Raw genomic sequence first — 15,232 nt, forward strand, 5'->3', positions numbered from 1 at the left:
GATGTTACATCACACAAATCGTTGGAAATATATCATTGGAAACTTCTGTGACTGACACTTTTTTGTTAGAAAATTATGTAGAAAAAGTCATAGATTATCTCAAAATTTCAACATTTATATTTTTAAAACCCATTCAGACATTGCAGAATCATGGAAATGGAGTTTTTGTTCATGTGTTATAAAAAAACAAGTTGGGATAACGCACCTTAATGCCTATGAGGGACAATTAACAAGTTAAGTCAATATTATTATAATATTTCTATATGTTTCAACGCATGCAATCTGCATCCAATAAATCAAATGGCACAAAAAAAAAAGAATACATCAAAGACATCATGCGCAATTCCATAACAACCTTTCAAAAACATTACAATAGGATCTTGAGACGTTCTCAGATGAGAAGCAGGAGAGAAGTGTTTCTCACGGATCGACCCGAGGTGCTTTTACTTGCACATTCTGTCTGACAGATCCACAGCTGTACAATTCACTAACAGTCAGTGGGAATGACAGCACCACTGGGCATGAAGCTCATGAATCCAGTATAGCCGATCGGGTCAGAAGCCATTTCCCATTACAAATGCCCTATAAATATTCACCAGGTCATCTATAAATTAGCCGCTGAATATTAATACTCTGTAAAGGATCAATTAGCATATCACATCATCCGCTATGAGATATTCAGCCTGTTTGCTGAATCTCATTTCATAAATTTCTCGCCCTCTGTTTCCGAGCCTGTGTGCAAAAATCTCAGTCTCCCGATCCCATGCTAATGTCTTTAACTGTTCCAATCCAATCTTTGATGAATTATTAATGTCATCTCTCATTAATTAATGGCCCTTTACGCTGGACTAAGTGAGCGAGTCGCCTCACAGAGCGTGCCAGGAAGACTGTCATCCCAAATGCCCTCTTATATTTTTTAAGTTGATTGACAGGTGGCTTGGCCAATCACAGGCATCCATCAGTGCCCATGAGATTTGTTTGACTGGCAGAGGGAAAAAAAGTGTGAGACTCCAGACTTGACTAAATGACCCCGTCAGCCATTCGGTCTTTATGACACATTGTGTCAAATCAAGGCCCGGTGAGAGGACGGTGTATTAAAAATGATCCATGGCGATTTAAGTGGCAATTTTCAAAACCGATTTGACAGCCGGCTGTCAGGCTATCTCTATAAAACATGTCTTCATGTAAACATTACATTTAAATTTGTGCATTTGGCAGGTGCATCGGTTCATCCATCCGTTTGTTCATTTAATCTGTCTATTTATCACTCTATCTAACCTATAAACCCCTTTTATATTCATTCGGTGATTACAATTTATTGTAGTTACCATGCATGAAAGAAAAGACGTCATTTTTATGCATGTATGCGTCTGAGTACATTGATTAAAACACTAATTTGATCACTTTAGTTGTCGCATTGTTTTTTTTTTTTAAGGATGCTAAGATCCTTTGTTAAACCGGTCCTAAAACTGCCCTTATGTTTTTGCCGCCACAGAAGACAGCCAATCATTTTCTCTGCTCAAACACAGGTGTCTTCTGCTTAAATGTAATAACGAAGTGATATAGCAATCATAGTACAGTACCCACAACAATTAGTTTATAACAATAAAGTCTCTGATACCATAAACGCATCGACATGGGTCCAGTGTATTACCTCCCTCGGTTGTCATGGACTGGCCGAATGGTGGATGATAAAAATTCTTTCATTTTCTTGGGTATTGCAGGCGAGGGGACAATTCTTACATTAATAACATCCAGGGCGGTTATGTCCGGGCCGGATCTTGCACACACGGGGTGAACTAAAACCCTTTTATGTCTGTGTATTGGAGCCAAAGCGTTCGGAGCAGATATTTATTACGTGGGTTTCCCTGGATAGCAGGCCAAATGGTTCACTCCAGTTAGAAATGCAAAAAAACGACTTGAGGGCGTTTTTCTTATGAATGCATTGCGATCGATTCCATTTTCGTTATTGTGATTTTTATAGTCGAGTGTTAATCCTGTTAGTTAATTTCAAAGCCATCGATTTTGTTTTTCATTTGCACGTAACGCGAGACGCAACTAGCGTAAGTGGAGCAACACAGCACGCAGCCATTAAAAAATGAAGAGAAAAAAACTGCTTTCTGTTGATCAATGGAGGGTCTAACCAACCGAAACAGACTTGAAACTAGCCGTGTGTGTGGAATGTTTTCAGAAAACGTACAGTGACACTGTAAGCAGATGTAAGAGAAGGAATAAACACTCAGGAATGGGGATGCTCGAAGATGAAAATACACAGATGATGCAAGAACAATGTAAGACAGTGATACACAGAAATACAAAGAGCGAGAGCGAGTAAACACAAACAGACTGAGATCTCTCCCCACGTGACTGACAGTACAGCTTATTACTTTTGCCGCAAACTTTAGTGTACTCTGTCGTGTTTGTCTAGTCTCATAATAATTTGAGTTAACCTTAAAGAAATCATAAGATATCATATGGGTTGGCTCAGACAAAACACGCAAACTTTACTCACACCGAGGGAGAGATGTTGTTTAGTTTGCTGGCTGCGCTATAAACTTTATTTCAAGAATGGAAATGCATGCCTACATCGGTAAGCAAATGCATTATATATTTATTTATGCAGCACACGTTAGAAATGTGTGTAACCTGCAGAGCATGGCATTAGCATTGGCGGAGTCGTTTATTGACTGTATGCGAATAATGTCTTCAAAATTGTGAAATATAACATTCGCTAATGTATAAAGGGACATGTTTTTCTCATATGTGAATGAGATATGTGGCCATCAAACACCAAAAAAACATTGTTTTAAAAAGTCATTAAAAACAGTTGCATAAATGATTAAAATTTAAAAGTACATTTTTCATAGTGCTGTCAAACGATTAATAGCGATCAAATTCAAAATAGGTTTTTGTTAAGTAGTATAATGTATATTTATTATGTATATATTTTTTTATATTTACATGTATTCTTATATTTGATATTATATATGAATATATTATATATACATATTTTTCTTGAATATATACATGCCTGTGTTTGTACTTATATATACATAATATATTATGTAAACAAAAACTTATTTTGGATGCAATTAAATTGTGAATATAACATTTTTTTTACAAATTCTGTATTTATTTATTTTTTTGTAATTTTTGTACTTCTCATTTTCATTTTTGAGCTAATATTAGTGATGTTATTATTTTATTTTTTGTTATTTCCGCTCGATTTTTACTAAAATGATCACATCAATGGTTAATGTACAGTTATAGCATAGTAAAGTATAGCATTTCACTTTTAACCATGTCATGTCGCCATCTCTCTAATACATGTATACTCACATTTGTAAATGTTTTGTTTACATTTTAGACCCATGTGAGCAGTATGTCTTCGCACGAGCCAATTTTGCATATTTTAAAATTTCAGTTGGTTAATTCGCGCGAGTGTAAAGTGAGAAATGGTTGAAGTTATTTTTACCTCTGTGCACATTAGCACTTTCTGTGTCTTCAAATGTTTGTACGATAGTAAATATTCATCACTCTTGTTCTACACAATCCACTGCTGTACGCTGATGAGCAGATGTTTGCTCCCCTCGTCTGTCAATCACACGTACCCCGAGCGTAAATCTTCTACAGTTTGTGATGGTGATGTGAGCGTGACGTCTTTTTCACCACTTATCACACTGGTTTGATGCTTTCTCAAGCTCTGTCTCACTTCTTTCTCTCTAAACCCCTCGACTAACATCTGCTGATCTGTTGCTCATCTACATATCAGATCAAACACACACGGATACACTCACACTCATGATTTCACACACTCATTAGGCCATCTAAGATTACCATAACCATCCTTCTGTCAGTCACACTTGTGTCCTTGTATAAGCAGATGCCAAGCTCGGATTCGTCTGATGTTATTTACAAGTATCTTCAGTTTCATAATGGTTCATTAAAATCATAATTTGCTTCATTTCAATGTTTTCTGTGGTGTAGCTAGGTACTTGTGTTCCTCATGAAAAAAAGTGTGATAACAGTTTATGTAAAGGTCAGATTTTTTATATTAACTACCTATTAATTATGACTTTTTTGCCTCAGTGAAGTAATAATTTACTACTTATTAATAGTGAGTAAGGTAGTTGTGACGTTTATGTATGGGGTGAGTTTCAGGGTTCTAAAACATGGTCATGCAGAATAATATATTAATGTCTGCATTATAAGAACTAATAAACAGCCAAAAAACTAATAATAAGCATCTAGTTAATATAGTGAGAATTGGTGCCTGAAATAAAATTCAAGTGAAAACATAGTGAAGACTTAGTTTTATCAGTTGACCATTTTTTAAAAAAAGGTAATATTTATTTATTTAGCAGTATCATATTAATATTAAATATGTTGAAATGCTGAACATGTACACAAATGTACAATTTGAATAGTCAGTCTAAGAACATGAAAAATGTATTTTAAATACATTTCTGTATACAGAAAGATAAAAATATTTTGTGTTAAGCTATTTTAATATGTAAGGACATCACAAGTTCTATTCCAATTTATTTAGTTCTATTCTAATTGTGTTGTCTAGTCTATCTACAGATATATACATACATACATACATACATACATACATATATATATATATATATATATATATATATATATATATATATATATATATATATATATATATACATATATACATATACACACACACACACACACACACACACACACACACACACACACACATATACATATATATATATATATATATATATATATATATATATATATATACATATACATATATATATATATATATATATATATATATATATATATATATATATATATATATATATATATATATATATATATATATATAAAATTGTATTTTTTCTTTCAAAAACATTTGAAAAAGTCTTACCAAACTGACTACTTCGAACGGTAATGTATCATCAGCCATACATTTACTTATTTATTCGTTTTCAATTATGAGCTTTATATGAACAGCATTTATTTCCAAATATGTCTGTGTTCTTTAAGCTCAAAATGTAAAGGTCTCTGTTCACCACGGCCTTGCTGTGAGTTCCTCACCCGCTGCCGTGTACACAGCATCTCAACTTTCACGCAGCGCTGGTCTTGGGCTAATGAATGTAATATGTCTTGCATTAATAATGCACCTCTGAGTTATTTTCAGCTGCTTGGGGTTAATTATCTGCTTGTTAAAGTTGCATAAGAGTTTGATTAAGCACAATAACAGATAAATAATCTTTCCCTCTCTTCATCCCCTCTCATTACTGATGTCACACGCTTGGCTTATTGCTTACTGAGCTTTCAGTAACGTGCACAGACTCGAGTGCGTGTGCATCGTAATTACGTGCACATACAGTGAGGCTGTTTTTATTGTTTGCTCCAGATCCGAACATGATTTCTCCCTGCAGGTCACTTTTCGCGTTGTATTATTTGGTTCGAATTCAAGTGGCAATCATGGCTTGCAGTCCAGGCTGCCCTCTCCTAAATGCTACTCTGAACAAATTAGCACCCAAATTGCAAACGATGTATGTACTTTTGCACTAGCGTCATAGTGTCGTAGGTTACCTCAGTAACCAGCTGCAACCAGTTGAGTGCATGGAGCGTCCAAAAAAAAACACTTTTTGCATGCAAGAACTTTTAAAGATATCTAATATCCTTTTAGATTCTTACAAGCATGCAAGGAAACAGAATATTTTGGCATCGAGACACATTCCTCTTTATTGGAAAAATCTGTGACCCACATTTTGTTTTTGACCACTGAAATTGAATAACGGTTTGCTCATTTTTTGGCTTTAAAAATAAAGATGCAGAAAAGAAAAGATTTTTAGGAACGAGCACCTAAAATGTTTTAGACATAGTGCAGATTTTGAGGAAAAACACCTTTGATTCCCTTTCACGCAAATTTACAGATTTTTGATTAACAAAACTACCAATAACTTTTGCACAATAAAAAAACAATATTAACATATTTGAAAACGGATGCTTTTGAACATTATCATCGCACGTATCCAGCTTCATATCTATGGGTTTTCATAAACGGTGGGTTTGTTCTGTAACAGTTTAAAACAGTTCAAATCTGTGTAAAAAGAAGTTGAAATGAAACGGCTGCATCGACAAATACATTTTTATAGGAGTGTTGCATTTGTTAACATCGTTAATCGTGTAGCTTTAGGCTTGGATTTGGTGTATTACCAATGCACAGATATTTCAATTCCGAGCCACCGCAATACATACCTCTATCAACATAATAAATGCACCAGGGTTCACGTATTGAACCTATGTTTTAGCACCACTCAGTGGACATTTCACTTTGAAACTGTGGTATATAGGTATATAGTTGTATGAGACCAGGTTGCATAAAGACACCCAGCCTTAAAGGAACATAGTTGAAGATGCTTTATACGTTTATATAGAGTGCAGCTATGCCTCCGGTGTCTGTAATATCAGTTTACATTGAATCGGACCCTTGGCTGATATGTCACAGCATGTCCTTTTCCTCACGCCTGTGTGACCTACACTTCATTACCGTGAGAGTATTTTACTCAATCACAGACTCTCTGCTGACTGACTCTCCCGGTAGCTGTCAAACACTTTATCTTCAAACAGGTTTAATCCTGCTTTAATACTGACTGAGTCATGATAAAATAACTTACAGAGAGAAATCCTTTTAGCCAAGGGCAGCCCTTTGTTGCGGGTGGGCTGAGCATTTAGGAAGGATCTCGGAAACAGATCTAATTCCCCGATGACTCTTGAATCTGACACACTCCCTCACCTTCATCTGCCTTCACTGAGGGGCAGGAGGCTGAGACGAGAGTCTTTTGCATCGTGTCCTGCCGTCCTGTTTGCATGCAGCTCACAGACAGGGATGGGGAGTTATAGGCGAGATTATCAAAATGGGCTCTTGGTTTAAAAACTGGAATCCAGTGGTTGATTGTGAGAAAGCAGTCAAAATAAAAACCATACGTATACAATTATATTATGATTGTACAATATAATTGTAATAAATATACAATAAATATAAAACTCTAACGCTGCTGCACATTTTAATTTGCATTGATTGATATAAAATCAATAATTATAAATAAATAATTATGATTTAGAATATTTATATACATAATTTAATTTTGTCTGAATTTAACAAAAGTCTTTAGTTAGATTTTAGTTTATTTTTTAAATTATTTTTAGTTAAATTAGAAACATAAATATATACACACACACACATATATATATATATATATATATATATATATATATATATATATATATATATATATATAAATAAATGAATATTGTTTATATTGTTTATATTGATAATATTATGTATTATTTTACATAAATAATACATTATTTGTCTATTTTAATCCATATAAATAAATGTGCAATTACAGCAAATCAGGTTCAGTAATGTGGGAATGTGGGGAAATAATATTATTACAAAAATTAAGTAATTAGGAAATGAATCAAATAGAAAGATCAAACAAATAGATGTGCATATATTACTGATGTTGTTGTTTTTTTGTTCTGCCATTATTCATTTCATATAAACAAAGTGGGCAAATGAATAAAATTGTAAATATACTTAATATGCACATGCATTCATTATTTATTATTTGAGGTCCATGCTTGTCCAAATGAACACTGACGTTATTACAGCTCTGTGCCGAAAACAAATTATTCATTGCCATTTGATTATTTATTATAAAGTTATTATAAGGCTGGTGTAGTGATCTTTTCAAAGAGGTAATGCAAAATACAACAGAATGATAAGAATGATAAGAAATATTTATGGATGGTACGTTTTTCTCAGTTTACTTGCCATAAATTTTATTTTGGAATCTGAATGTGAGACTGTAACACCACTAAAGGCCTGTTTAGAAAAAAAAAAATTATGTCACTATCTTATACTACACCGAAACATGCATAGCTGTTTGTGCCGGGAAAGTAGAACTAGAAGGTAAGATTTGTCCACAAAAGGATTAAAATTAATAAATATTTAATAATAATTTGGCAAAATACAGCAGATACATAAAAGGCTGCAAACACTTATGTGTTTGTATAAATGTTATTTGAATTCAGGCGCTGTTGGACAGCTTGGCTCTTAAATGTTTAAACTAGCTTCTGCTTTGGCGGGCTATAATTACGTGCGGATGCTCGTGGGTGACACAAACTGAACACCCGACAATTACCAATCAGTCTGCTGAATGTGAGAGCTCATGTGGATAATGACAGCGGAGCAGTGAACTGTGATTGCAAGGTGGGCATTCGCTTTCACTCTCTTGTACTTGTAGCAACTGTCAGTCTCCTTGATGCTCCACGACTTCACGCAGACGTTTGCTCTCTCTTTCTCCGTGTCCTTTTATCATTTAGAACAATTTGACTTTCACTGCACCTTCTTCGAGTACAACTCTAAAAATTATTCAGAAAAAATAAATAAAAAATACCGCGGCGGCTTTTGAAATAGCACTCTCCTACACTCTCAGAAAAAAAAGGTACAAAAGCTGTCTCTGGGGCAGTGCCTTTTCAAAGGGTGCTAATATGTACCATTTAGGTAGTAATATGTACCTTTGAGGTATTATGCACCTTTGGGGGTAAATTTTGAAAGGGCCCTGCCCTAGTAACCGCTTTTGTACCTTCCTTTTATGAGAATGCATTATATGAATTACACTATTACATTTGCAAAAATATGCACAGCACAAAGCACATTTTTTCGATGCAGTGCACAAAACTTGAGCTTCCATTCCCTGTGTGACGAATGAACTGGAAGCATTATTAACTGGGATTTTCATTTGAAAATTAACTTTTTAATCATTTGATCAGAATGACATCAATATATATGTGCGTCACTGGATTATAAAGGCAAAGTAATATTTTTTTATTACTGACTGGATGATCACTGTATTCAAATGCGGTCATGGGACAACGATTTTGGAAACGATATTCGGAAACGCTTGTGCACTCTAGCATACTTTACAATAAAGATTGCACCGAAATAAGGTACTCTAAAAGAATACACCAAAATGCAAAATTAATGTTTTTGGACACTTTAGTGCATGTAAATTTGACTGAAATGTTATAGTTAAAAATCAATTTAATAAAGTAGTTTTTTTTATTAAATAGTGCTCATATATATATATATATATATATATATATATATATATATATATATATATATATATTTTTTTTTTTTTTTTTTTTTAGATTTATATTATATTTTATATATTTCGAGGCGTGCATATGATCACACGGGTCACTCTGTGCTTGTGCCGTCGGGTCGTCGGTCTCTGCGCAAGAGCAGAAAAACAAACAGACATTATTTTCCGCCTGCAGCTCATCTTAAACTCTCCCCTCAGTGAGCCTTCTCTCCTGGCTTTAAGGCCCGCGGGAACGAGCTCCAGGTGCGCCAGTCATTACGCACAGGTGGCGGCGCTTTGTGATTCGTGCAGGAGCGCCGTTTCCATGCCGACTCTGATCTCGATATGCATAAAATGTGGCGAGTATCCCTATCATATATATAGAGATAAAAGTTTTTGTACTTCATGCAAATTAAATTTTTTATCGGTTTGGTCAGCTTTGATGAATGTTTTTGATTCACTTGCATGTATGCATGTGCATGTATTGAAGTTCATATGCAGTAGTTCCTTTGCGGTTGACTTTAATAATGGTGCCTCCTATCAAGATTATACTATACGAAGCACCACTTACATCATCCTGACCTCAAACACTTGAAACGAAGAGCACGAAAACGATAAAACACGTCCGTTAGAGAAATACGTAGCCCACCTCGTGGATGATTATAAGCCATTTGAGGACAGGCGTAATCCTATTGTGCTACAGATAATCACAGATTTATATGGAGCAATCAGGTATGAGGTTATGTGCTGTATTATGTATTTCTGGAGATCATAATCCCTGATTGAACAGTCTTTGATGTGTCTGCGGGAAATGAAGCCAGGTGCACCTGTACGGAGGAGGGTAATCCTTCCTGTGGGAGTAAACCAAGAGCAAACCATTTATGATTAATACAGGAAGCCGGAAAGGTGGCCTGTGCGCGCGTGTGTGTGCGCGCTTGTGTGTGTGTGTGAGGAAGATTCCATCATGTCATACACCCTTCAAATCCCCCTCAATATGAGGGGTTACATCGGGTGAGCGGGATAACAGGTTGCAGTGGTGCTAGAGAGAGAAAGATGATGGATGTTTGCTGGCTCAGCTCAGCAGGAATGTGTGATACTGCACTATTTTGGTTTTAATACATTTAAAGGGATTATGTGTCAAATTTAGACACCTTTGTCACTGGCGACACTGGTGGCCGCTAAGCGTGTAAATGTCACATCCTTTTGGCTTTCTCTGCAAAAAAAAGTCCTTCACATAATATCATATCAATCGCCTAGGAAGCTGGTGAAGGTCTTTTTTATAATTTCATTACGAGCTGTTCGCAAACAGGCAATAAAAAAAGCTCTTAATGCACAAAATACTTACATATAGCCTCTTTGATTACTTCATTTTAATCTAGAAATGAGTTAATTTGCAAAAATAGATAACTTTTCAAAAATCATGTTGTGCATTTTTGAATTAATCTCAATCAAACCGCAGTCGGGTTATTTTGATCAGGTAAAAAATAACTCACGCAATAAAATGCGAAAAAAAGACAATAAAAATAAAAGTGCTTTATCTGCAGAAACAATTCACAGCATAGCCATTTATAACCGTGCAATCTCATAAGTCTTTTTATGATCTACTCGCGTCCCGTTGTCGGTTTGGGGCTACAACTTGACTGCATCAGACTGATTATAAATATATAATGAAAAGTATCAAGAGATTTATCTACTATATTCGAGCGCATCTCACACGAATCTCCTATCCTGTTCTTGAATTACTTGTATTCACAGCTTGTCTTCTTTTATCTTCTTTTATTCAATTTGCTTGTAAATGCTACCCAGGCTCATTGAAAATGCATGCCTATATTTCTGCAAAACACCAGAGGCTGTAAAACTCTGACTACTTTTATTCCTTTCCACACAGAGTATGGTTTAAAGGGCCAGAGTTTTGATTACGAAAGCCAAATTTTTCCTTGCACAAAAAATACGTGCCAAAAAGTACATATCACGGCAGTTTTCAAAAGAAATGAACACAGAGGCAGTAAAACTCGGATGCCTTTAATTCCTTTTTACACAAATTTACAGTATAATTCACTTAAGGAATTGATTTGGGTTGGTTTTGATATATTTCCATGAATTTGTACGAGTGAGGCCATACAAATTCGTACAAATTAGCCACCTTGTAAAATATGTACAAATTGCCATGAAATCGCAGACCTTTATCTAAGCTTCAATATTATCGTCGATTACCACCGATGTTAACTTCAGCTCATCTCTCAGTTTGTTAAACAATAAACACGTCGATGTAAATCCTATGATCTGGATGTACGTGGGGCAAACTTCTTTACATTTTGCCCCTAGACACCCGCTGCAAGTGCATTACAGTGTTTCTAATGAGTTTGCATGAGTTGAAATTATTATCTTGAGCGCGCTGCGTGTGTTGTTCATAGAATGCGCATTGAATTCGTAATATTTTAACTCTCATAATTACGGCCACACTGTATGTGGGAAGTGGCTTTTGTTTTGTTATTGTTGTAAGAAAGCGTGTCTGTATTTCATTAGCAATTAGTCACTCACGGAAGCCATTCTTAATCATGTGCAACATATTTTAGATGAATTACTCATTTTAATAAAAAAACGGCTTTCTGTTACTCTAGGGAAATTTCTGGTCAAAGGCATGAATATGTATGACCGCTTATCAATGCAGAAATAAAGTCGTATATATTTAAATGAGTTTATGTGAGCAGAACTGTAAGAAAAGAGAAAATGTTATACATATTTCTCTGTCATTAGTGGTGCCTGTGACCTTTGACCTCACCGCTGAGGTCAAAGGGCGCAGGCAGCTCGCTGATCCAAGACCTAGCGACCTGCCTAAATAGGCAGCATTTTAACTCCCTTAAGTTTTTTCTAAAAGTGGTGATGATAACTTTTTAGAGGGCATGTGTTTTATTGCTTATGAAAGTATCATACTCTTGGATTATGCCTATTGGTAGTGTTTAGAACACAGCCAGAGAGAGCAGTGAGAGCGGACCAGCTGATTTTCCTAGAGACGTCTTCTGTGGAGACACCTGCACTCCCACCACAGAATGTCACAGAAAACCGCTGAAACCAGGTGGTTCTTTCTCGTTTGGGGAAACAGAGCCAAGCCTGAAATGGTAGAGTAGTCAGCTGGGTAAAGACCTGTCATTGTAGGGGTCACGGATTCATTTGCTGTTTGAAAGAACCTATGAACTCAAGAGTACTTTTGAGCCAGGCTTGTAATGGAAGGTTGCTCTCAAGGGGTCAAACTTGGCTGGTTAACGCGGTCTGGTTAACCTCTGCTGGTATATGCAATAACTAGAGTACCTAAAGCATCTTTTTTCTGTTAAAAGCCACTTAAAGCACAGTTTTTTTCTAAATGAGCAAAACTACGATCATAAGTTAGTTTTTTTTATGTTTTTGAAATACGTGCTCACCAAGGTCGCCTTTATTTAAATCAAAATACAGTAATGTTGCGAAAAAAAAATCTATTTGAATATTTAAAAAACTGAATTTTCTGCATAATTACTCCAGTTCTCAGTGTCACATGAATCTTCAGAAATGATTCAAATATGCTGGTCAAGGAACATTTTTTATTATTATGTTGAAAGCGGCCTGCTATTTTTTCTTGAAAGCTTGAGTGCACTTTTTATCAGATTCTTTTTATTTGAAATTAAAATCATGACTTTTAGAACCACTGCTTCCAATCAACTTGGTGAATAAAATAAATTAATAATGAAAAAAAATAACAATAGTATGGTTTTTCTGTAATTTTGCGGTGCTAATTATTATTATTCAGTACATTGCTTTATTATTATTACTATTAAAACAATTTTTGCTTTTGCATTCTAGAAGTTTCTAGCATATTCAAGTGTTTACTGGAACATTCCAGAACATTCTGGGAAAAGACAAAAATCAAAACTATGCACGTTTTTAATGACTCTTTTTGATAAAGAATGCACGTTTTGATAACTGTATGTAATATATTTTGTTAGCTCAGTATTATGCATTATGTACCGTGCAATTTTTTATACGTGAGTAATGTTAGCTCGTATAAGTTTTCATGAGAATACACAAAAAAAGTAATGTGGGTTTTTATATCCAACATGTCAAGTAATAGATGTTTTGCGGGTGACAATTAGTTCTTAAAAGCGTGGTATGGAAAGGAAATGCTGTTGTCTTATTGGTGGCTTCGTGAGGAATATGCTGTGTGTTAAAAGTGTCCTATGAGTAAAACGGCTCAATAGTCAAATTTACGGCTGATGTATTTGGATCTTTACACGTGTAGGGGTCACCGTGGCCCACGTGTGTCAGTAGTGCTAACTGTAACTGCGGTACTAGTAATCATCCTGATGTTTTCTATAGCGGCAGAGTGACACTGACTGAAGTGACAGTGATCGTCTGATTTTTTGTCTTTATGCAGCGCACCGTGGCGAGGTATCAGAATAACCGTGATGTATAAGAGCCGTGACAGCTACCGCTGAGGGAGAAATAGTTACAGTGATTTTGACAGCGTTTCGACTTAATAACAGTACTAAAGATAACTATGATGACAGCGAGTGGAAGTGTGAAACAAACCAGCTTAACCACAGAGCCCTGCAACACTGAACACGCAATCAGATATAATTATATATTAACCCCCTCCTTTGTTCCCAAACCTATATAGGTTGCATTTTAAAGCATCATAGTTGTGAAGGCTGTATCGAAAGGTCGGCAATATGATAATGCTGCCTTAAGAGAATAGCATTTTTGAAGAGAAGGCAATACCAAGATGTAGATCAATTCAGATGATTCAATAATAGCCAAGTCTGGTTAAAGTTATGCATTTCCATTATTTATGCTTTACGTATTATGCTAACTCTTGTATGGTTTATTTAGTTATGGCATGTATTTCATTTAAAATTTAGATAGTAAAAAATAAATAAATAAATAAACAAACATGACGGCTTCAAAATTTGCGATTTTTTTTAATTATATATATATATATGTTTGAAGATTTTATTTTTTTATTTTTTTTTTTTACGGGTGTGTGTAATTTACCTTAAATTTATATAAATTGTCAAGTTATGTTTACCGCAGACCTTGTTTTATTAATAAATCGAACAACCTGATTATAAAAAAAAATCTTTTTTTTTTGTCTAAATACACAAATCACTGCTAGTGAGGAAGTAGATATTTTAGAAGATGTTTTGGATTAAAGTGTATATATTTTGTTTAATATGTCTATTGCTTCGATGGTTCATCGGTTTGGTTGCAGTGTAAAAACAGCATGCGCAAAAACATGCAAAAGAAAGGATTTTACTTCATCTAACACTAATGAAAATTGCAAGTGAACTAATCTAAGACTTTATTAGTTATTCCTCAATGTTTGATTATATTTTGATTGCTCAAACACATTTGATAGAAATATCACTCTCTAACATTACACAGCTCTTACCTGTGTACCGTCACAGCAAATATCGATATTTCATGTTCGGACTCGTATACGTAGCAAATCTGACAACTAAACCCATGCAGATTATAAAATATATCAAATGATGACGCATGCAATATCAGGTCGATTCATTTTAAACCTATTTAAATGCTTTTTGACCCTTTCTGCAGCTATCGTCTCTGTGCCCTGGTTCGTTTCTGGACGGTATAACATCAGTCAAAAAGGAAAATGAGAGGAAATAGCAGAAAAGCAATGGAGACGCAGTGGAGGGTAGAGATGCCACCCTGACATCTTTCTAACCTGTCTTAATGAATATAGCTCTAATCAAATACAAATGTACAGAGTGCCAGGGGAGACGGTAATTAGCATACAAATACAATTGTTTAGATAATGAGGTTTGCTAGAGGAGAGGTAAAAACTGTTTGCAAAATGAAATACACGACTGCTGTTCATTTATGTGTCTGGTTTTGTTTGCGGGAGGGTTTGAAGATGATGGAGTCTGAGTGCAATTTACAGTGTTGTTGTTTGTGTTTCAACTCGTGAGTGCACCGTGACATTTATCAAAATAACACTCAGACTTCATTTGATTCTTTGTATGATAGAAATCACATCTCGTCATACATGACGCTAAACGCTAAAGCAGAGCAGAATTTGTAAATAG

The sequence above is a fragment of the Puntigrus tetrazona genome, chromosome 13 (assembly GCF_018831695.1).
Source record: "Puntigrus tetrazona isolate hp1 chromosome 13, ASM1883169v1, whole genome shotgun sequence".
NCBI classification, from domain to species: Eukaryota; Metazoa; Chordata; class Actinopteri; order Cypriniformes; family Cyprinidae; genus Puntigrus; species Puntigrus tetrazona.